Source organism: Hirundo rustica, chromosome 5 (genome assembly GCF_015227805.2).
Source record: "Hirundo rustica isolate bHirRus1 chromosome 5, bHirRus1.pri.v3, whole genome shotgun sequence".
Taxonomy (NCBI): domain Eukaryota; kingdom Metazoa; phylum Chordata; class Aves; order Passeriformes; family Hirundinidae; genus Hirundo; species Hirundo rustica.
Window position 1 is genome coordinate 2405223 of NC_053454.1, and position 21862 is coordinate 2427084.

Genomic DNA, 21862 nt, shown 5'->3' on the forward strand with positions numbered 1-21862 from the left:
GCTACAGAAGTCATCCCACCGCTGTGGGTGATGGGAGAGGGGAGATGTGCCTTTACAAGGATCTTGCAGACTTTTAGAAGAAGCCTTTAGCCACTTACTCCAGCGCTGGTTTCCTGGACGTCAGGAAATGCCTGTTGGATTACAGAGATGACAGATGACATTGACAGATGATTCTTTGCACGGGGGGTTACAAGGAAGAGATGGCTCAGTATAAATGTATTGAAATGTGTCCTAGGACTCCCTTTGAGCAGAGGAAAGCAAGGTGTTGGTTGAGCGAGGATGTGGGAGTAAAAGAGGGTTATTCAGGAGGGACACAATAGGCTGTGGCCACTGTGGATGGCAGAAGTGAGTTGTCTGATGCAAATCAGGTGCAGGAGTGCAGCCAGGCCCTTTTCTCCTCTGGAGGACAACATCTTATCTGTTTTATCAGAGTTGGAGCAAGCTTTCCTTGCCTCCATAGATACCAAGGCCCCAGTCTCCGGTGGGATTTCAGGGCACTGCTGCACCCTGTAAGCAAACCCCATCTCTCATCATGACTGAAGGCACCGTTTGGAAATTTCCACCTCTTATTGTCTCTGCTGCTCCTTTCCGTATATTTTGTCTCCAGTGAGTGATCAGAGCATCCTGACAGCGCTTGAGATGCAAGCTATGAAAAAAAAAAAGTGCCTTGGGATTTCAGTCTTCCTTGGGACATTTGCTTGCAAACATCTGCCTGTTTGTGCAATCTGGTTTCTTGCAGCAGCAAACTCCTTCAGAAGCATTTTGATGAACCCTGGGACAAGCTTGGCTCTGGCAGTGGCGCTGTGCCTGTCCCCAGAGCAGGGGGAGGGATGGGAAAGGGAGGTGGCTCTGGCAGATGCAGGGAAGTGGCTCTGACCTTCCCGTCATTTCAGGGGAGGATATCAGCAGAGGGTTTCCCTTGGGCTTCATCCACACCATCCCTGCTCTCTGCACTGACAACAGCATGAGCAACAACCACTGTCAGTCAGAAAACTCACGGCTGCGTCCTCCAAGGGGGCAAAGCACTGAAATCACCTTGCAGGTTGTTGTGGGAGGAAAATCAGAGATTTGTGGAATCACAGACTGGTTTGGGCTGGAAGGGACCTCAAAGACCATCTCATTCCACCCTCTGCCATGGGCAGGAACACCTTCCACTAGCCCAGGGTGCTCCAAGCTCTATCCAACCTGGCCTTGGACACTTCCAGGGATCCAAGGGCAGCGACAGCTTCTCTGGGCACCCTGTGCTAGGGTCTGCCCACCCCCACAGGGAAGGATTCCTTCCCAATTTCCCATCTAAACTTCTTTCAGTTTGAGGGCAACTGAAGCACAGCATGGCTGGCCAAGAGCAGGGCTCCATCCTTGCCCCAGTGCAACTCCACTCACCTTCAGCAAACTTCCTTAGTGCCTTCAACCACTCACTACTGGAGCTTCCCTGAGCTGCACAGATTCATTATTCTCATTTTCCATTATTCTCATTTTCTATTACTCCTGTTTCATAGATATGGCATCAAGGAGAGGTTACAGAGGGTGCTCCTCTCCCTTAACTTTTAGAAATCTGAAATGAGATGTCTCACCCTAAGGCTGTCACTGAGACCTTCCATTAGAGTGAAGAGGGAGAATTCTCCTGATACACTGGCGAAAACCCAGTTTAGGAGGAGATGCGTCACCCTCTATTGTGTCTGGATAAGTTTTCATGGGTGCTAAAGCAATCCAAGGGTGACTAACTCACGTATTCTCATCAGACTCACCTGCTGAGTCTGGAACAGACCTAAGTACCCCCAATCCCACACCCTTATCTCCCAGGATTACTCAGTTTTGTCTCAGCACTCAGCCGCATGTTGAGGATTCAAAACAGGCATTTACACTCTGCTCCCAGCTGACTCAAGCCCAGGGCTGTCTTTTATCTCATTAGAAGAAACTGAATTGAATGCAGTGCAGTGAATATGGAGAACAAGGATTTGTGTGGTCTCCAGTGTTGTTTCAAACTGCTACAAGCAACCTATTCCAACAGAAATTCCTGCTGCCACACGGCTGAGCAGCTCTGCTTTCTGTCAGTGCAGCAGTGCTTTGGTGCTGGTCTCTCTGCTGGGTTTATCCTGCTTTGCTTTGTGATCTGACACAGCCTCCCATGAAAAATTAAAATCCAGGAACTGGTGGCTTTGACAAAATACTCACTTGGCTCACTGCAGGGAAGCATGGATTTACTCACTGTGAAAGGAGAGACAGGGAATGTTTCTCTTTTAATGTTTTCTGTCTTCTGCTTGGTGAGAAGCTCTTCTTCCTCCCCTCAGGACAGAGCTGTACCTATTCCAGGATGGCTACAAGGTGATGACTACATCACCCTGTAACCTCAGGGGTGCCTTCTTACAAGAACATGCAAAGGCTCCTGAAAAAGCCCCAGCCAGGCATATGCAGCAAAATGAGAGACAGATTCTCCCTGATTTGGTCATAAAACCACAGCCAGCTCCTAATTTAGCCTCACATTCACAACCTGCCTCCAGCTTCTGGTCTGTCTTCCTGAAGCTACCACTGATTCTCACCAGATCTTTCTCCACTAACTTGTGCTTCATTCCAGAAAACTTTGCTTCCCTCTGCATCCAAACTCAGGGTGGGAGATATCTATACTGCTGAGTCTGTTTGCCCTGGGACAGTTGAAAAACAAACCAAACCAAACCAAGAAGATGTAATTAAATCCTTGATACGAGCTCCTTCCACTTTGAACAACTCAGGAGGGTGAATGAAGACTCAGAGACCGCACGGCTGAATGGGCAAGAGTTGCATGAGCCAAAAATGACAAATCATGTGAAAATTTAAATAACTAAGAGATGTTTCTCCTCAATAGTTCTCCATCTTCACATAACTGAGATCTACTGGGAGTCACTGCCCAGAGGAACTCGTGGACAGTTTAACAGCACAGGGCATTGCCCTTGGAGGATGGGTCAGCTCTGGGACACCAGCAAGCCCAGCAGGAACATTTTTATTTGCCGGGAAAGGCTCAGTGACAAAGGGTGGGAGTGAAAGAAGTGCAGAAGTCCAAGCATGGGTGACTGACGCCCTGGCCAAGTGGCTGAGCAGTGTGTCTGGAAAAGTGAATTGGTATGCAAGTTTTCCCACTTTTTTCCCAGCTGGAGGAGTGTTTTATACCCCAGTCCTACTTTCATGCCCCCAGTTTATGTCCTACATTTTCATTTTTCAAATGACAATGCTGAAAAAAATGAAAACACAGATTAACCTGGAGACTCTTGAAATAAACTACCGTTTGATTGTTAGAAAACCCCTTCTGAGGTTAAATTTTACTTTCATCCAGGCTTCCCTTTTTAGGGATTAGTTTTACTGATTAGTTTTACTACTTCCAATCACTCAACATTATTTTATTTCTTTATTTTCTTACATATTTGGGAAAACAAGAATTATTTGTCATTTGCATATCTGAGTTGTCACAAACCAAGTTCAAGAGGACTCATTAATCCTGATCATTAATCTTTTTAACAAACGTGGACAAAATGCGCACTTCCAGTAGATGGAGAAGAATTTTACTATTTGCTTTCTTTAATGCATGGCAGAAAACCTCTGGCTGACATCAGGGCAGGAAAACCCTGTTTTTACACAAGCATCTGGCAAGGTGGACTTATTACACAGTCTTACTTGATTAGGAGTAATTAAATCTGAGTGCAGATCTCAGTGTTTATATGCCGACACCAGCTTGGAATGAAAATCAAAACCAGAGGCTATTCCTGTTGTATCTGGTTGGTTCCCATCAGCTGGGGATGAGTTGTCCACCCTGACAAGAGAAGCTCAGGTTGAATTGGAGTCCCCAGGGCAATGAGCATCAGTCAGGGAGGAAATCATCAAATCTTCGTGGTTGTTCTGCTGACTTGCTGCATGTCCAATCTCCCTGGCTTTCTGAAAATATAGACTGAAAGTTATTTATAGCACAGTGCTTCCTCATATTTTTTTCTGGAGGCTTGTAGGATGAGAGCTTGACAACATTTGAGTCATTGTCTGGTCGTCTTGTGCCATTGGTATGGATTCAGAAATGAGGCTGAGTTTGTGAGTGAAGATCTCCCCAGAACTGGAATATACCAATTTCCCACTTCTACCTTTTCTTTTAACATCCCCCTAAAGAGAGCAAAACTCTGAGTGACATTTCTGTATTGGGTAACTCAGGGGGGTTGTGGCAAAAAGGGGAAAAAACCAGAGATTTCCTTTTCCTGCTCCATGAAGAGCTCTCAGTAGCCCCTTCCTCTCCTTGACACCGCCTTCCTTTACTACTGACTGGCTCTTCTTGCTCTGTACTGCTGCTGGAACTTAGTGGAGTTTTGTGTGTTTTTATTTTTTTTAATTTTTTTTTTTTAATTTGTTGGTTTGTTGGTTGGTTTTTGTTGTTGTTGTTGGTTTTTGTTGTTGTTGTTGGTTTTTGTTGTTTTCTGACAGCATGGCATTTTCTGCTCAGTCTGGATACAAATATGTTGGTTCCCCTTCAGAGCATCCAGCACCAAGTGCTGGATCCAGATTTTATGGTGTGGATGCTTTCTCTGACACACCAATGAACATTGTGATGATAATGGAAAGCTTCTAAACTGGGGAGATTTCTGAGAGGCCTTCATAGGGTTTTTCAGAGCATCAGAGGATTACTCAGATCGGAAAATCCCTCTAAGATCATTGAGTCCAACAATTAATTCAACACTGCCAAAGCCACCACTAACCCATGTCCCCTCGTGCCACAAGTACAAAGCCTTTAAACCCCTCCAGAGATGGGGACTCCACCGCTGCCCTGGACATCGTGCCAGGGCTGGACAACCCTTTTGGTTCAATTAGGCCCCAAAGCTTCGGTTATCTTGTGTCATTCCTGCATCTCCTTGGGGGCAGTAACCAGTTTGGGAGGGTCCCTGGCGTGTCTGGTTGGAGAGTGGGGTGTGCTTGCAATTTGCACCCTACTTGACCTACAGCCTTGTCTCTCTTCAAAATTCTGTGCTTTGACAATTTTTGTTTTGTTTTTTATTGCTTTATATTTTATAGGATGGCACCAGACATACACAGAGCTGGAGATCGTGTTTTGCTTTGTGCCACCTCCATACCTGTTGGTTGCTTCGTGCTTGGTTCATAATTAGGAGAACAACTTCCTTTGGCCAAGGGAAGGGGAGTAAAGGACTGCAGGTGTTGATTCAGAGCAGATGAATCCTTCAAAATTGCCCATTTTGAGGAGTAATTATCTTCCACAAATGAGATAGAAGCCACTACCTGCATTTGTTAAATGCCCACAGCAGGCTCTGTAGAACATCCCCAAGAAGGGATTTCCTTTAACTGAAATAAATTTCCTGGAAAAATAAAGCTTTCCCAAAGCATTATTTCACTAAAATCCACTCTTCCATGGTGGAAATCCCTGTGGCAGGAGCAATGATGCAACAAGTTGGAGGCACTGTAATCTGGCTGGTTCAGAACCAGGTTGTTCATTTATTCAGGAAGGGTTTCAGGGCAACCTGAGGGAGAAATTCTCAACCCCCCCCCCCCCCCCCCCCCCCAGCTTCCCTCTCTCACAGAAATTTTTTTTTTTTAAAAAGGCAGAGCCTCTGGCTTTGTGCCACCTTTTTCCAGCCCCTTAGAGACGTTAACACTGAGATGTGCACAAAGGTGTGGAATTCACTGGTAATGCAAGAACAAGGACTGGCAACTCGATCGCCTGATTTATTGACCTTTGCTGAGGTTACACTCACCTCAGATGCTCCTTGGCTGTGCAGCAGGGTCTGCCTGGCACATGTGGCCCCTGGATTAAGCAGGTTGTGCTGAATAGAGTACAAAGGACTGCGCAAAGGCAGATGATGAGATCTATCCTGATCCAGCCAAGGAGACACAGCCAAGCCTGCTGACGTCAGGGTGGAGCACTATCAGCCTGCACCAGCTGAGCCCCTGGGCCTTGTGATTTCCAGCCCTCTTCAGCTTGGCAGCTGTAAAATTGCACCAATTAGAGTTAGAGGCATCTGTGTTATGAATTTCAGCTGACTAACAATGGGCAAGGATCTTTCCCACACCCAGCAGGGAGGTCCGTGGAGCACAGCTGGAAACCACTGGTGAGTTGAGATGAGTGGTTCTCTGCTTCCACTGACACTTGCACCAATCCAAACACAGGGAAGGCTTCCAGTTTCTCTTGGAGTAAACAAAGGGAAACACAAAACGCCATTATTTCCTATGGCTCTTTGTTCACAGCGTATTTTTAGTCCAGCTGATGATCCTTTTGCGTATCCAAAGTGTTTAATTAAATACATTCATCAAAATGAGGACCCCCAAGGAAATTTTTGTGAGCATTACTCTGTCCAGAAGGTCACTCCCTTGCAATGTCAATTTCACATGTCACTCTGGGAATCCAGGCATGGGTTTATTATCTTATTTCACTATCAGAGTTTGATAATTTACAGCAAAAACCATCACATCCATCTGTCAGTTCTGGGAAAAAAGCTCTTCCCATCCATGTTCAACACCACTTTTTAATACCAGAGAAGTGTGCAGAAGTAGAGAGAGCAGAAAAAATATCTCTTTAGAAAAAAATATCCTGTAATTTTAGGATGCATTTATGATGCATGAGGTGCTTGTTAGGCCACTTTCAGATTATTTCAACCTCAAATCCAGTTGTTTCTTCTACAGGCTCCTATCAGTTTGCTGAAGTGAAATAGAGCAGGAATGTCTGGAGAAACATCAGGAAAAGCAGCTGGACAGTGGACCAAAGTAAGCATAATTTTCCACAGTAAATCCACACCTATTTGTTTAAAAAGAGGTAAAAGGCTGACATCATGTGCTGACCACAGATGATGTCTGTGCTACTGCTTGTAATGCCCCCCCCCCCCATCCTAAATTGGGGTTTCTCCATCCACACAATTAATTTATTGCATTCCTTCTTGAAAATTTGTCAGATCGCACCTGGCAAATGCTGTATCAGACACATAGGGGGTTTTCCCTGTGGCTTGATTTCAAATTCCAGAATGAAGGGTAAGAACTCTAACTGTTCTAACTAACTCTACTGTTAGGCATTAGAGTTGCCCATATGTCAGAGCCAGTGCTGCTGCAGGTTCAAGGTTCAAGGACAGAAACACTGGATAAAACAAGAGGACTGTGTCCAAAGGGCTTAAATTCCATCCCTAGGCTTTCTTTTTTCTGGGGTCTTCACCAAACAGGACTGGGCCTTGAAAATCCTAAAATAGCCCATGACATCACTGGAGTTTTAAAAGTCTTGTTGTTTCCTTTTGGAATCACTTGGTCACTTTAAAAGCTCTCCTTTGTGGAGACCCATCTCATTCCTTGAGACTGTGCTGTTTCTGAAGCAGTGGTGTACAAACAGTGGCAGGGGAGGAAAGGAAAACTTCAAACCCACTGTAACTGTGGAGCAGTCCAGACCAAAGCAACCTGGTTTTTTTTTATTATTGCCTTTTTTTTTTTGTCCCTGCGAAAGTCAAAAAGCCAAGCAACAGCACTCATGTTCATTAATTTGAGTGAAAGCATGAGATTTACTCTCTCCCAAGGTTAACCTCCAGGCTGCTTGGAGTTCTGAAATTGCAGCCTGGCACAGGGCCAGCTATAAATAACAGCTCATCCTTTCAGATTGGTTCCAAAAAAGCCCCTAACAAAACATAAACAAACCAAGCAAGAAGGCTCCACCCATCCCCTCTGTGATTCCAGGCATTGATTTGTTCAGGGCTGGTTGCTCCAGAATTTCCAGGAGATACGAGAACGCAGCAGATACAAGCAGAGGGGACACTGATACTCTTTGATCTTCCCTGTTTCCCAGTAAATTTATATTGAATATTAGAAGGTGTAATGGTCTCTGTCCTTTTTGCCTCATGTGGAGTTCAGTAGGTGGATAATAAAAACACAGCACAAAGCCCAGCTTGAGGAAAATGTTCATTTTCAGCTCAGAAAACTGGTATCTCCTAGAAGATGTCTGGAAAGAATCGAGACCATTTGTCCTTCTACATGTTGGAGCACCTCATCAGAAGTTTAAAATTCCCCTAAGCTCCCCATTTCCCTGGATCTGTCAGAGCTCCAGACCGACAGATGGGGTCAGGAGTTTGGGCTACCTTGAAGGACCCCAAAGTATTTTGTAAGCTGCAAACAATGCAGAAATGCATCTGTCCCAGAGTTAGGAACTCCAGAAGATAAAACAAAAAAAGTCTCTCAATCCAGTTAAATCCTAAAATCTAGACAGAAGACCAAATTATCACACAGTCTGGTGAGTTTTATTTTCATTTTGGAGAAAAGTTTCTAGCAGAGGTGGTTGTTCACTGGGAGTGTTGGGGACTTACTGGTGCAACTATGCATAGAGTTCAAAGCTGCAAATTGACTCTACAAATCACAGATCAGGTGCAAAAGAGGAGGAAAGGTGGCTATGTTTATCCTTATTTCAACCTTTAAAAGTAGATACTTGTACGAAGCAGCAGCAGTTTTATCGTGAAAGTTTGTTTCATATGAGAAAACATCAATTCTTCTGGTGGAAGTGTCAAAGACAGAATGTGTAATAACATGGTTTTGCTCATGTTTTCTCACAGATTTTCTGTATTAGAAACAAGCAATTCACTGAAATCAGGTGCTTCCCATAAACAGTTTTGATTGCACAAAATTGGTTTACTCCTGAATAGAAATCCAAAATAGACTTACTTTTATCCAGTGGCAAAATTTGATCAACTGAAACATGGAATAAAGGTATAATAAAAAAGGCATTCAGCTTTGTGTAGAACAAAATCCTACTTCATCAATAAAGATATATCTGATTAATTACATGTAGTGTCTTATTTCAGGTTTATACCCCAAAAATTTATTGAGGTCATCAGGGAGGTGTCACATACTTTGAAGGAGCACAGATGAACCATTTAATTAAGCAACAAATTGTGAGATTGGGTCAAAAGGCTAACTTGCTCTGGCCCCAATCCCTCCCACTAGTAATACTAAGAATTCAAACCAAACCTGGAACCTGGAGCTAAAGAAAAACTTCACCCATTTGAAATTCCATGTTCTTCCCCTGCAGGGAACCTTCCTGTGCAGGTTCCACGGAAGGGACCAAAGAGTCACCTGGAATAAAAAGCTGCTCAGATTTACAGAAGCTATATTTTTTTTGTCCTTGTTTTCATGGATTTAGAACACCATACACCTGTATTTTCTTGTGGTGCAATTTTGGTGTCTGGCCTTTGCAAAGGCCTCTTAATTGGCTGTGTTTGAGGAGAGCAGGGATATTTTCAGGGAGTAATTTGTGGGATGGAGGCTGGCAAAAACTGTGGAAGAGGAATTGTCCATGCAATTGACAGGGGTGGGACAAGAAGAACCATGGCAAATTGGAGGAGGTGCCCAGTGAACCACCCCTGGAAGGGTTCAAAAACTTGTGGATGTGGCGCTGGAGGACAAGATTTTTGGGAAACTTGGTGGTTGGCCCCTGGACTTGATAACCTTATAGGTCTTTTCCCACCTCAGTGATTCTGTGGTTCCGTGATTCTGAATGGGTCAGGTTTACCAGGACCCACAGGATGAGATTCCAGAGGGGAACAAGGCAGCAGAGGGGGTGTATGGAACAAGGAGAGACATGCCTGGGAGCAGAACAAAGGTGAAACAACAGGATGTGGCAGAACTAGGATAACACTCTTGAGACAGTGAGGCCACTGCTCCTCGGAGCTGAGGGTCTGCATTAATGAACTCTGGAAGTGCTCTCAGAAAATTGGGAAGGGAATATCAGAGGAACTCTGTGTTGAGCTGGATATATGTGCTTGAATCTCTGTAAGAGTTCAAACAGGGCCAGACAGAGGTTGGTGTGGGCCAAATGGGAAAACAACTTTCTTGTTTCCTACAGAAAAATAATTGCTGCTTGCTAAAGCTGCTGCTTCCAAACCCACTCCAGCCCTCAGGGATGCTGCTGCTCTCTCTTCTGCTTGCTTTGCTGCAAATCACGGTAGCTCTTCTTGGTTTTCCAAGATCCCATCAGGGGACCCCGACACTTCCTCGGGTGGCTACAGAAATACTAGTGTAAGGAGTTTTCAGGCCTCAGCTCTGTCCTTGGAGCAGCTCGCTGTGTTCACCACCTCTACGAGCACATAGGGGCATCACCAGCTTGTGTTTCTCCCTTTGCAATACGGGGTGGGGGTGGGGGGCGTGAAGAAATATCAGTTATTCTTTTCTGTCACCTCACTGAACACTCCGGCACCTGAGGAGGACCAGAGGACCAGCCTCGTGCCACCCCAGGCATCAGTTTGTGCTGGGGCCATTCAACTGGGAAGAAGTGTGGCAGGAACGGATCTGGGAATCTTCATGAGAACCAAATCTGCCCCCTTCAACTTGCAAATCTGCCCCCTAAATCTCCTCTTTAGTACCAGGTAGATACCTGCTACTAAAAAGATGCAGAGTTACTTTTTTCTTGCCAGATCTGAATGCTATTTAATTTTATTTTCTTTTCTTCGCCTTCCTCCCCCATCACCGCCTGAATTTCTGGAGCAGACCTAAGAAACTTGAGAGACAGCTGTGTGCTGTGGGTGGGAGTGTGGGTGTGATATATGCACACCACGCAGGCAAGCAGGTAGATAAAAAAAATATTATAAATAAAACACTGACAGCTTCCTTTTCTCTCCTCCTTTATCACTGCATTTTACAACTCGGGGAGATTATTTTGCAGAATGTTTGACATCAGTTTGATGCACGCTGTTCCCATGGCAACAGGTCTTTCTCACACTTTTTGTTTTGCTTTGGCTATTTCTCAGAATATCTCATTCTTCATTATTTTGGGATTTTGGTCAGGCCAATCCTGCCAGAGTTGAAAGAGCATTGGGACAACCCTATCAAACACAGGGTGGGATTTTTGGGGTAGACCTATGAAGGGCCAGGATTTGGACTGGTTGATCCTTGTGGATATTCTGTGGTTCTGTGATTGTGCTACCCTTCATTTGTCACGGATGGAAGGCAACAGAAATGACTCATTTCCACCAGGAATCCGGAGTTCTGCTCCCCAGTCAGGGCAGGGGCATTGCTGCTCTGTTTTTTCATGCCAATTTTAAATTATATTTAAATGATATCCCACGATTCCACCCTTTCACACTTCATCCCCGAGTCATTAATAAAAATAAATCCTGCTCTTGAGCCTCAGTGCAGACTGCACAGAACTGCAGGGGGATGAGGAAGTTTACTGCAGGGGGATGAGGAAGTTTACTGCAGGGGGATGAGGAAGTTTATTTCATGACCCCTAATATTTTTAATAACCTGTAGGGTGTCTCTGCCTCCCTTTTCTGCCTCGGATGGTGTTCCATCAGAAGAAAAAATACAGCTGCAGGACTCTGTTTTTGTGAGGAGACAAACACACAGCACAGAAACACTGAATTTGCTGCTTGGCCACATGATTGCATCCACCAGCAGGAACCTTCATCACAAACACCAGAACTAAAGGAAAAGTTTTTTTGTTTAATGACCTAAATACGCATTTGTGAGCCATCCTTCCAAAGCTGCCATGGCACGGGCATGTCACCGAATGGCCAGGCTGGGGTGCCAAGGGATCTGGGGTGCCACACGCATCTGAAGCGTGTGAAGGGGCAGACACCAGCGGGACAGGAAATGGTGAGGGTGCTCCCAGGGGAAAAAACACAGAGTGGATCAGGAAATGTTTCGTAGCAGGGAAAGCTGCCTGGCTGCACAGCCAGCTCCCAGAGGAAGTCCTCTTGGAGGGTCTCCAAACTCTTGCAGGGGGGTGCACAAGCTGCATGAGAACACACATTGGATAACGTTGCTGTTGATGATGGTTTTCATGGTGGTGCTAAGCAAACCAGTGCAGGAAAGAGCATTAATAAAAACTTCTGCCTGGACACAAGGGCTAGGAAGAGCCATAACCAGGCTGGACAGGGATCAGCGATAAAATTCTCCTTCCCTCTTGCTTTACCAACCTTATGAATGCTCTTCTGGGATATTCACCCCAAAAAGGTCAACAGCCAAGTTCTCGCCTCCCAAAAAAACAGGTTAAAGAGGCCTGGTGGGGTTTGGAGAGCTGACTCCTGGCCTTTGTGGAATGTCCTTCAGAGGAAGCCTTGGGAACCCGCCAGCAGTATCCAGGTTTGCAGGATGGGATGAATGAATGCCTCTGGCTTTTTTGGCTAACAAGCCATAAATTCTTGTAGGGTCTGGGTGAAATATTTACGAAGAAAAAAGAAAAGCACAGGAGTGGGAGCAACAGGCTTGCTGCAGTAACTCCTTGGGCAGCTGGAAATCTCTTTAGAAACAGCCACTTCTTTGATGTTACAGAATCATAGAATTGTTTAAGTTGGAAAAGCCCTCTAAAGTCTTTGAGTCCAACCGTTCCCCCAGCGCTGCCAAGGCCACCACTGACCCATGTCCCCAAGTGCCACATACACATGGCTTTTAAATCCCTCCAGGGATGGGCACTCCAGCACTGCCCTGGGCAGCCTGTTCCAATCTTCGACAACCCTCAAAATTTCTATGAGGAAATTTTCCCTTATATGCAATCTAATCCTTCTGTGGGGTAACTTGAGGCTGTTTCCTCTTGTTTTATCACTTGTTACCTGGAGGAAAAGACTGATCCCCAGCTGGGAACTTATTATACCTTTATCTCCAAATTTCAGTCCCTCAGACCTGTCTAGAAGGTCCCCTGCAGCTGCAGTGTGGGCAGAGAGTAGAGGTGCTAGAAAAAGGTTTATTAGCAGGAGACACTAAAGAAATAAAAGCAGAACTCCTGTGCATAGTAAGTTGTGCACTTTTGCAGGCTCATTGCACTCCTTATATTCTCCTTACAATTTGTTGGAAGTGACAAAATCAGCTTTTTTTCAAATGGAGAGTGAGGATTTCTGTGTGATTTCTGAAAGCTCGCAGGGCAGTCATTAGACAAGGAAAAAAACCCAAAACCCCTTTCACTAATGTCAAGCAAAAATGCATTTCCTGACAGTCTCAGCTCACTTTGTGGGTCTTCCTGGCCCTGTCCCATCATGAAATTTCCACTTGAAAAGGTGGAAATGCCCTTTTTCTGTGGAATAACTTGGCACAGCAAGGGATACAGAAGCAGTTAAGCAAGGATGTGATGGGACAGGAGCCCCATATAGAGCAATTTGACATTTTTTCTCATTTCCCTACAGCAGTTTCAGGTGAGGCAAACAATGCCTCAGAACCTGGTATATTGTCTGCCACTTTTTTATTTATTTATTTTTTTTCTCCAGAAGAATGGGAAAGATGACCTTTGGGAGCTGCAACGAGCTCAATTTGAACCTTTCAATGTCCAAATGTTTAATGGCTTTTCTTAGCACAAGAAATTTAATTGCTGTCCTTACACCTTCCCTAAACTAAGAGTTTGTCAAAAGAGAAACTTAACACAAGACCTGCTCTGTGCAAGCTGTTCTTTCATGTCCCCAGGGCTTCCTTCAAATTCATCTGTCCCTGGCACTGCCAGGGCCCTGTTAATGATGGGCATGACCAGACCTCAAACTTCATTTATTCTTGCATTTACCCAGTCCTGTGAGGTAGAGCAAGGACTGCAACAAAGGTGTCACTGACTGTCACAACTGAGCACCATGGACAAAGCCCCTGGATCCCAAAAGTACACGGCTAAACTCTGTCTTTGCCTTTGTTGAGGCAATTACGAGGGCACAGAGGCCTTTTCTTACCTCAGAAAACCTTCATCAGTTTAGATTCTGCTTCTCGGGCTCACTGGAGATATGAGAGAGGAGCTCCACAAAACCACATCAAGATTAAATAATCCTGGGATTCGCAGAGTAGCTCTTGCTGCCCGTGCTGCCCCAAGGGAGTGATCAGATCACCTTCAGGGGCTGACAGCACTGACTGGAGCCTCTCCTCCAAACTGTATCCAAGAGCAAGGCACTTGCCCCTTTTTTCAAGGAGTGTTTTGGGTTTTGGAGCTCTCCCCTGTCTGGGAATGTCCTCCTTAATCTTGAACTTTTTATTTCTGTCTCCAAAATTCCAAAAACAGTGTCCAGGACAATGGACAGAAATAGACTGGGACAACTTTGTGATCCTTTCCATCCACCGGAGTGGGACACCAGCCATGGGACACTGAAAAGAACAGAAAGAGAAGTGAGCCTGAGAACCTTTGACAGAACAAAAAACAACAACAAAAAAATCAATTTATTTTTCAATCCCTTCATTGAGAAGTGCACATTGTCTCTGATGAACAGCTAGTTCTGGTGAGCATGGAAGAGTGGGGACACTTTAGGAAAAAGACAGCCAGGAAGAAAAAAGAATAAATCAAAAAACAACTTGTTAATATATCCAGATTTATGGATCGAGAATACTGAGCAGGAGTTCCTTTCAGTCTCTTCCCACCTGTGATTTATCAGTCTTGCTCTCAGCAACTTTCTCCCATAACCCAGCAGGATTTAACTGGGAATCCTCCTCCAAGTGTACATTTACTGGGAAGAGTTTAACAGCCACATGGAAAAGAGGTGTTTTCCAGATTGCACCTGCCATGGTTCATGGATCACAGAATGCCTGGAGTGGGAAGAGACCCTGCATGAACATTTGCTGTGCAATTAAACAGAATTAGCTCTGGTCCAGGTGGACAGAATGGATTCAGCTGTGCAATGTGAACGCCATCAGCGAGCTCATCTTAGAGCCAGTGATGTGTCCTGCTCCTTCCCCTAATTCCTGTTCACAGATACATCATAAAATTTACCAAAATCATCCTGTGATCCTTTCTTTTCCAGTGAAAAAGTCAAGCATTTGCTTTTCTCAGGTCTTGATCTGCATTTTGGGGGGGCTGGACCAAAGGGTTTAGAGGTGACACACTATGTCAAGATATTAGAAAATGGCTTTAGCTGCCCCCTGAGAAAGCATTGACCTTTTATCAGAGCACAGAATATCTGCAGTTCATTAAGACAGGTGCAAGCCAGGCTTTTGCTAAACCATAACATGGATTTGAAAATAATTTCAAGCCCATGATGCAGGACATTCCAAGTAGGTGTGACTTATTATAGGTTTTTATCTTCCTTTGAAGGTAGCACTGATCAGAGAATGAATAACAGTGGTGGGAGTCTGGAGAGGAGGAAAGAGAAGGGTTTCTGAGGGCCTCCACAGACTAAGTACACTCAGATCAGATTGTTTCTGTGATTTTGCATGCAGTGGTGCTTTAAATCCCCTCCTACTCATGTCCCATCTCTCCTTGCTTGGAAATCTCTCATTTGCAGGAACTTTGGTAGGTACATAGCGAGATGGCTCAGGTTTAAAGATCAGAGATGGCAAGGTCTGTGCCATTTCTAGCTGGGCTTCTACCAAAATGAACTTATTTGTCTGAATTAGGTGAACGGCCAAGTATAAATAGATGCTGTCTAGACAGACAATGCAATAGAGAAGTGAAATAAAAGGTTTGAACCATACCAGGCTCCTGATTTTAGTAAACCATTTCAGAGACATTTCCTAACTGAACTGGTCTGTCAAGAGCAGAAAGTGCAAACAGTCCACTATGAATGTATCTGATAGGTTTCTGTTCCTTGAATTAAAACAATCAAGGAGATTAGACCCAAAATGAAGAGGGACCACAAGACTAATGCAATAGCCAAGGTGAAAACCCCTCTGGGTGATTGATTCGGTGCCCAAATCCCCACGTCAGGTCATCTTGTAGCACCACCACACACGGAGCACAGCAAAGAAATAACATTGTAATGTCTCTGATGGCTTAAATTACAGAGTTTTAGACTTTAGGCAGCTGAAGTAGGAGGTGAACTATTGTCAGGTGTGGAGTTCAAACACAGACAGGTTTCCTTTGTCCGGCCTGGATCACTTTTCCAGGCTGTTCCAGGGCAGCAGCTTACTTTCCCACAAGTAAGCCAGGACAGAAAAGTGCAGCAGCATCAACAACCCTGGCATCGCTGAACCCTTAAATACAACAAGAATTCAGTCAGTGGGATCAAACTTGCACCTTCCTCCAATTTATCTTCCCCTCTTTCCCAAGGAGAAATGATACCTCCACGTGACTTTATTCCACTCCTGTGGTATATTTTTTGAACAAAAAAGGGCATAAACATCAGCATTTCCTTCCGTTTGCCTGGATGAGAGAAAAATTTCATCCAGGGATTTGAAAGTGCAGCACTAAAGGGGTCAGTATCATCCACAGCAGGGTTATGGCTGAGAAACCCTTGAGAGGAACAAAGCTATTGCATCTATGGCCAAAGTGATGCTCTGACACCCTGTTAGAGGATTTTCAGATGGGTTGTAGTACAGAATCATCAAATCACAGGATATCCTGAGGTGAAAGAGACCAACAAGGATCATCAAGCCCAACTCCTGGCCCTGCACAGGACACCTCAAAAATCACACCATGTGTCTAAGGACGTTGTCCAGATGCTTCTTGAACTCATTACATTGAATGCAACCTTAACTGGCGAAACTGATTGGTTTTTACTTGAGTCAAATATTTGTATTTCAGTGAAAACACTGAAAAAAAATGTAAAAAGCTTTTTAAAAAGCAGCAAGAAGTGGCCTTTAGATTACAACTTTCATCAAGACATTTAAAAGCTTTCCCTTCAGCTGCGCTCTTGAGGTTAAGAGTTGACTTGGTCACATTTCTGTATATCTACAGAAACATCCTTCCTGGGAGGATACAGCCTTTCCATGTAGGAGAAAAAGACATTGTAATAGGTGAAGGTCAATCTAGAGTGAACTTCTGGAGAAATTCAGACCAGAAATAAAGAAGAGATATTTTAATAGTTAGAGAAATTAATCACTGGGACAACTTCCCCAGAGATTTCTTGATTCCTTGTCACCTGTTTATTTTAAATCCTAAGGGACAGGTTTTTTTTTCTAAAAGGAATGGATTCACTCAAAGGGAATTTTGTCACCCAGCCCTGTTGTCTGGTAAAGATCAGGGTGTTTGGCTTGGATAAAGATGCAGATTTTAAGACAGAGGGGCTTGACAAGCCAGAAATTTCTCTGGGTACCCCAGGAAGCAGCACATGCTGGTGATGGCTCTTGCCTGATGTCAGAGCTGCTTTGCTCACTTGTGTCTAATCTTGAGTTCATGCAGACCTGGACTTGAGTTTTCTCGTATAGATAAGAATGTGAAACCAACTCTGTGTTGCCTTTCAAATGCGTAAAAGCAGATTTCTCTTTTGGAGGGAAGCAACATCAATTAACCCAAATAAATGAGATGCAGTTCAAAGGAAAGAAAGAGCGAAGGAGACAACAGAGGCAAGGAAGGTTTATTTCCTGTTAGTTTTAACTGCAAATCTGAATCAATTTTAAAAAGTATGTTGGATTTTCATAAGACACAGAAAGAAAACAAACAAACAAAAAATCTCCATTTTCTGCTTTAGCTTTTAGCCTGGGCAGCCAGGAGTAGTAAAATCCCTGTCTGCTGTGGCCCCGGTGTGCAGATTGCAGGGTATTGTGCAGATAAGGTGTCAGGCAGCATGACTCACTCATCAGCCAGTGCGTAGGATCCTGAATGCACAAACAACTGAGAGTCCCACAAGACCTCCTCGAGATGGAGATTTAAAAGTCAGTTTATTTCCATGCAAAGTATTCTCAGACTGTAAAAATAGTCCTATACCTGGTCTCAGCGGAGCTTTTCGGAAACCCAAGTGGGCTAACTAACGTCATCTAAAAGTGATTTACTCATAAAGTTTTTACCCTGATGGCAAAATTGCTTTGAGCTTGTAAAGTAATTAGGAGATGTGGGGTGGGAACTCCACCACCACAGTCAGCACTCCATTTGGCTGTGGAAATTATTACTTTTTACAAAGAGCAAATATTTTACCTATTTGTACGGTTGTCATAACATTGTAGGAGATCAGAAAGTGGTTAGTGTGGGGGATAAGATGAATCTGAGTATTCAAGAAGAAATCTCCCATCAAGAAAAAATGAACCCTGCTTTTAAATTATTTTGGAATCTTAGTTATGGCAACGAACCTGAACAAAACCAACAGTGATTATTATTCTGTTCAGCAAGATGACAACTTACTGTCATTTAAGTTCCCAAAAATCAGCTGGAACCGTGTCTCCAAGGAACACGTAACAGTTTTACAATCGATTTCACACAACAAAAGATGTGGGATTTTGAAATTAATACAGGGAATTGTTTGACAGAAGTGGCTGAGGATAATCTGTGTCCTGCAGGGCTCTGTTTCCCAAAACAGTTATGGAGAATTGAAGCATCATCTGGAATGAGCAAAGTGCTTGGTATTGGAGGTATTTGAGCTCCCTTCCCCAGCCCACAAATCCTTTTTGACCCAAATGGCAACCAATGGCCCCACTGCCTGAACTTGGATGATGTTTGCAGTTATCATCGAGCCCCAAAGACATCAGAGAAAGGCTGAAAGCCTCAGTCAAGTCAAGGATAACCAAAATTCTACAGCACTGGAAGAATGACATGGATTTAACCCATCCAAGCACCTCAAAATAAAAAGCTCTTCTTGGTACTGCCTGTCTTTGAGGGTGCTAAAAGTTCTGTTGTCATTGCATGGCACCTTTTATTTAATGGCTGAACAAGAAACAGAGAGGACAAGATGGATGAAATTCTGAAGATCTGAAAATCCTTCAGAAATTCTAACTCCCATGGAGACAGGATTTTACCTCTGGTATCCTAGACAAAAATCTGATTTTATCATGAAAATCTCTAGCAAGTACTTTACAGAGTTGACGATACCTATCCCTTTTAATGTCTGATTTTGAGGCATTGTTTTACTAAAAACAAAAAACCAAAAAACACACAACACAACCCTGTGTCTTCCACCTGAATTCTAAAGTGCAGAGGTCTTCAGGGTCTTTTCTACTTCCCTCACAAATTTGATGATTCACCAAGCACGGCCTTTTAAGGATGGCAGGATTGAGATGTGAGATTTGTTCGCTTCAAGAAAATGCTCCTCTCCCTCTGCTTAGAGGGAGAAACATTTTCCTTTTGTTTGGTGGTAGAGAACTAAAACATATTTTGTATTCATGTTGCATCAGTGGGAACTATTGAAGTGTGGCAGATTGTTTTTAGGAAGGCTGAGTGGCTAATTTTAGAATTGTCTGTCTAAAAATACACCAGTATATTTGAGACACCACAAAATCTCGGCAGGATTCATAAATAGAACATTTAACCCTTGAGACCCTCTTCCTAAAATCAAAAATCTCTGAAGAAAGGCTGCCCTGGCTGTGAGATATTCGTAGCTGGAGCCCCCACTCCCCACTCCCCTGTGCTGCTGAGGGGGAGGATGGGGAGAATTTGGGAGTGAAGATGTCAGTCCATTTGCTACACCTGAAGGTGAAGCCTTGCAGTGAATTCAAACCATCTTTGTTCCACCAGAAGATTCTGAAGGTCTTGAGGGTTTCTGCAAACCCTTGCAGTGGTTTCTGTGTTGTATAAACCCCATGCCCTAATGTGCCTTCCTATTTCCATGGGCTGGCAGGGCTTTGCTGATTTTCTTCCCCTTCTGTGCCACCCAGACGTGTTTCTGCTCACCCTTCCATCCCTGCCTGCCAGTGTTTCTTGTTGCAGGTGAAGGGATTTCCTTTAGGTCTCTTCTTGGAGCTGCTTCTCCTTCTCCCAGGCTCTCCTGTCCTGCAGCTCTCAGTCTCGTGTCCAGGAGGGCTGTGCTGCTGGAAAAGCCATTTTTACAACCCCACAGCATTACTGCATTCATTTTCTTTGGGATAATCATGAACTGTGGACTCATTTGCAGCCCTGGATGCAGTCCAGGCCGCTTCTTGATGAACTCCCACCCCTTTGATGCTGAACGGTTCCCTCGGGAGTTCATGTTCCCTCTTAACCACAGCGCCTGCATTTTTGTGCTGTCACAGGATGCTCCTGCAGCCCGACAGCTCTGCTTTGGCTCAGCACTGTGCTCGCAGCAAGTCAGAGGCATCTCGGGGCAGAGGCAATCTGCTTTTTCTTTCCTCAGCCTTTGTGAGGTTTCTCTCCTCTTCTGAGAGGATGATTTAGGGGCTTCTGCTGCAAAACCCAACCAGAATATTTATTTATAATGGGTGCCTATTGTCATTAGACAGGCTGAGGGTAAATAATAAAAGCTTGGAGACTGAATTTAGAAAGTGCCAGTTTTTAATGCTACTCTTTAGATTTGTGAACCAGGCAGTGATCCACAGATCATCACCACACTGCGAATCCACTTTAAATGGAATGAGAAGAAAGTAGGGATTTCCTCAATCCAACAATTAGGATAACAATCCCTTTCCTGACAGCTCCTGTGTTTGGGGAGATTTAGGGCATCCTGCATAGTTTGCACCCGTGACATGCAGCATTAATTCTTTAACCAGGAAAAGTTTCCAACAGGTCGCTGAGCAGCGACAGAAAAGTGGTTCACTGGTGGCTTAGCTCGCAATAAAACTCACACCAATTTTCGTTTCTTGAAATCAGGGTTGCAGACCAAATATTAAAAGGTACAGAGAGGGAAAGGATTTATCCCAGTTCACCATTCCTACACCTTGGAAATCCAATCTTACGAGCTTTCTGGAAGCAGTTAAGAAACTGCATGAGAAAGGAATTTAGTTGAGGTTTGTGAGGCCATTTTAATACAGCCGGAAACAACCTGCCAAAAGACAGCTGAGTGTGAGAGAGCTGGGGAATGCGATACTCCACACAGAGCAGTGATTATCATATCTCTGACAGAAAGTATTAAACAGTCATTCAGAACATCCGTGGCTGAGGGATTCCCAGTTGTTTTTCAGAAGTGCAGTAATTGATCATCAATCTTGTAATTACTTTAATTGGAGAAAATTACATGCCTGGCACCTCTCAGCATTACACCTGCCACAGCCCGTTAGGAGCTCTGGGGTCTGACTCCAAGGTTGCTTCATCTAAATCAGGAGTATTCAAAAACATCACTGCATCATGTCAGACCTCGATATTTTATGGGTTTGAGTTCAACTTTAGTGTACTCTGCTCCTGAGAGAGACTCAGCCTCATGTTTTCCCCTCTAGCCAGCTGATGAAATTTGAAGTTTAGAAGAAAATAATTTAAAAACAAAGAGTACAGGCTCTGTAGGAAGTAGAAGACAATTCCAGCACTGGAGAGAGCTCCTGCTGGCACTGGATCTCTAAGGCAGCAGTGAGATGCAGAGGTCACGTTTTTGTGAGAATTTGAGTGGGTTCTTCCTTCAGAAAGGACATAAAGCAGAAATTTCCTCTTCTGTGAAGTCACATAATTAAAAAACATAAGAGATCATAATATATACGAGATGGCTCTCCTGACACAAAATCTTATTAAACTTGGCTTATAGGGTTGAGAGTTGTAGGAGGAGTGTCTGTCAGTGTTATTTTCATCCACAATTGTACTTTCATAAGTCTTTTTCTAGTGTACAATCCAGGCTTGATGAACTGATAACCCAAAGGCATTAATTACAGACATGCAGGATCAGTGGATACACATATTTTCCCTAACATAACTTCAACTTTTTTCTTTTCTTTTTTTTTTTTTTTTTTAAAGTTGGATATTCCATTTGTGTACATATTAAAAAACCCCACCAAAACACAAAAATCTCTGCATTATCGCTTAATTTTCACAAGTTTCATGCCACTGTTACATATCTGAGTTAGAAAACACAGCCAAGAACTAGAAAACTTTGTGCCCAGGCAGCTTGAGTTCATAGAATCATAGAATCATTAAGGCTGGAAAAGACCTGTAATATCATCATGTCCTACTGTCAACCCAGCACCTTGACGGTGTTCATCATTAAATAATATCCTCAAGTGCCGCATCCACACAGGCTTTGGACACTTTCAGGGATGGTGACTCAACCACTTCCTTGTGCAGTTTGTTACAATCTCTAACAACTCTTTCTATGAAAAAAATGTTCCCAAATATCCAATCTAAACCTCCCCTGGCCCAGCCTGAGGCCGTTCCCTCTCCTCCTGTCCCTGTTCCCTGTGAGCAGAGCCCAAATCCCCCCGGCTGTCCCCT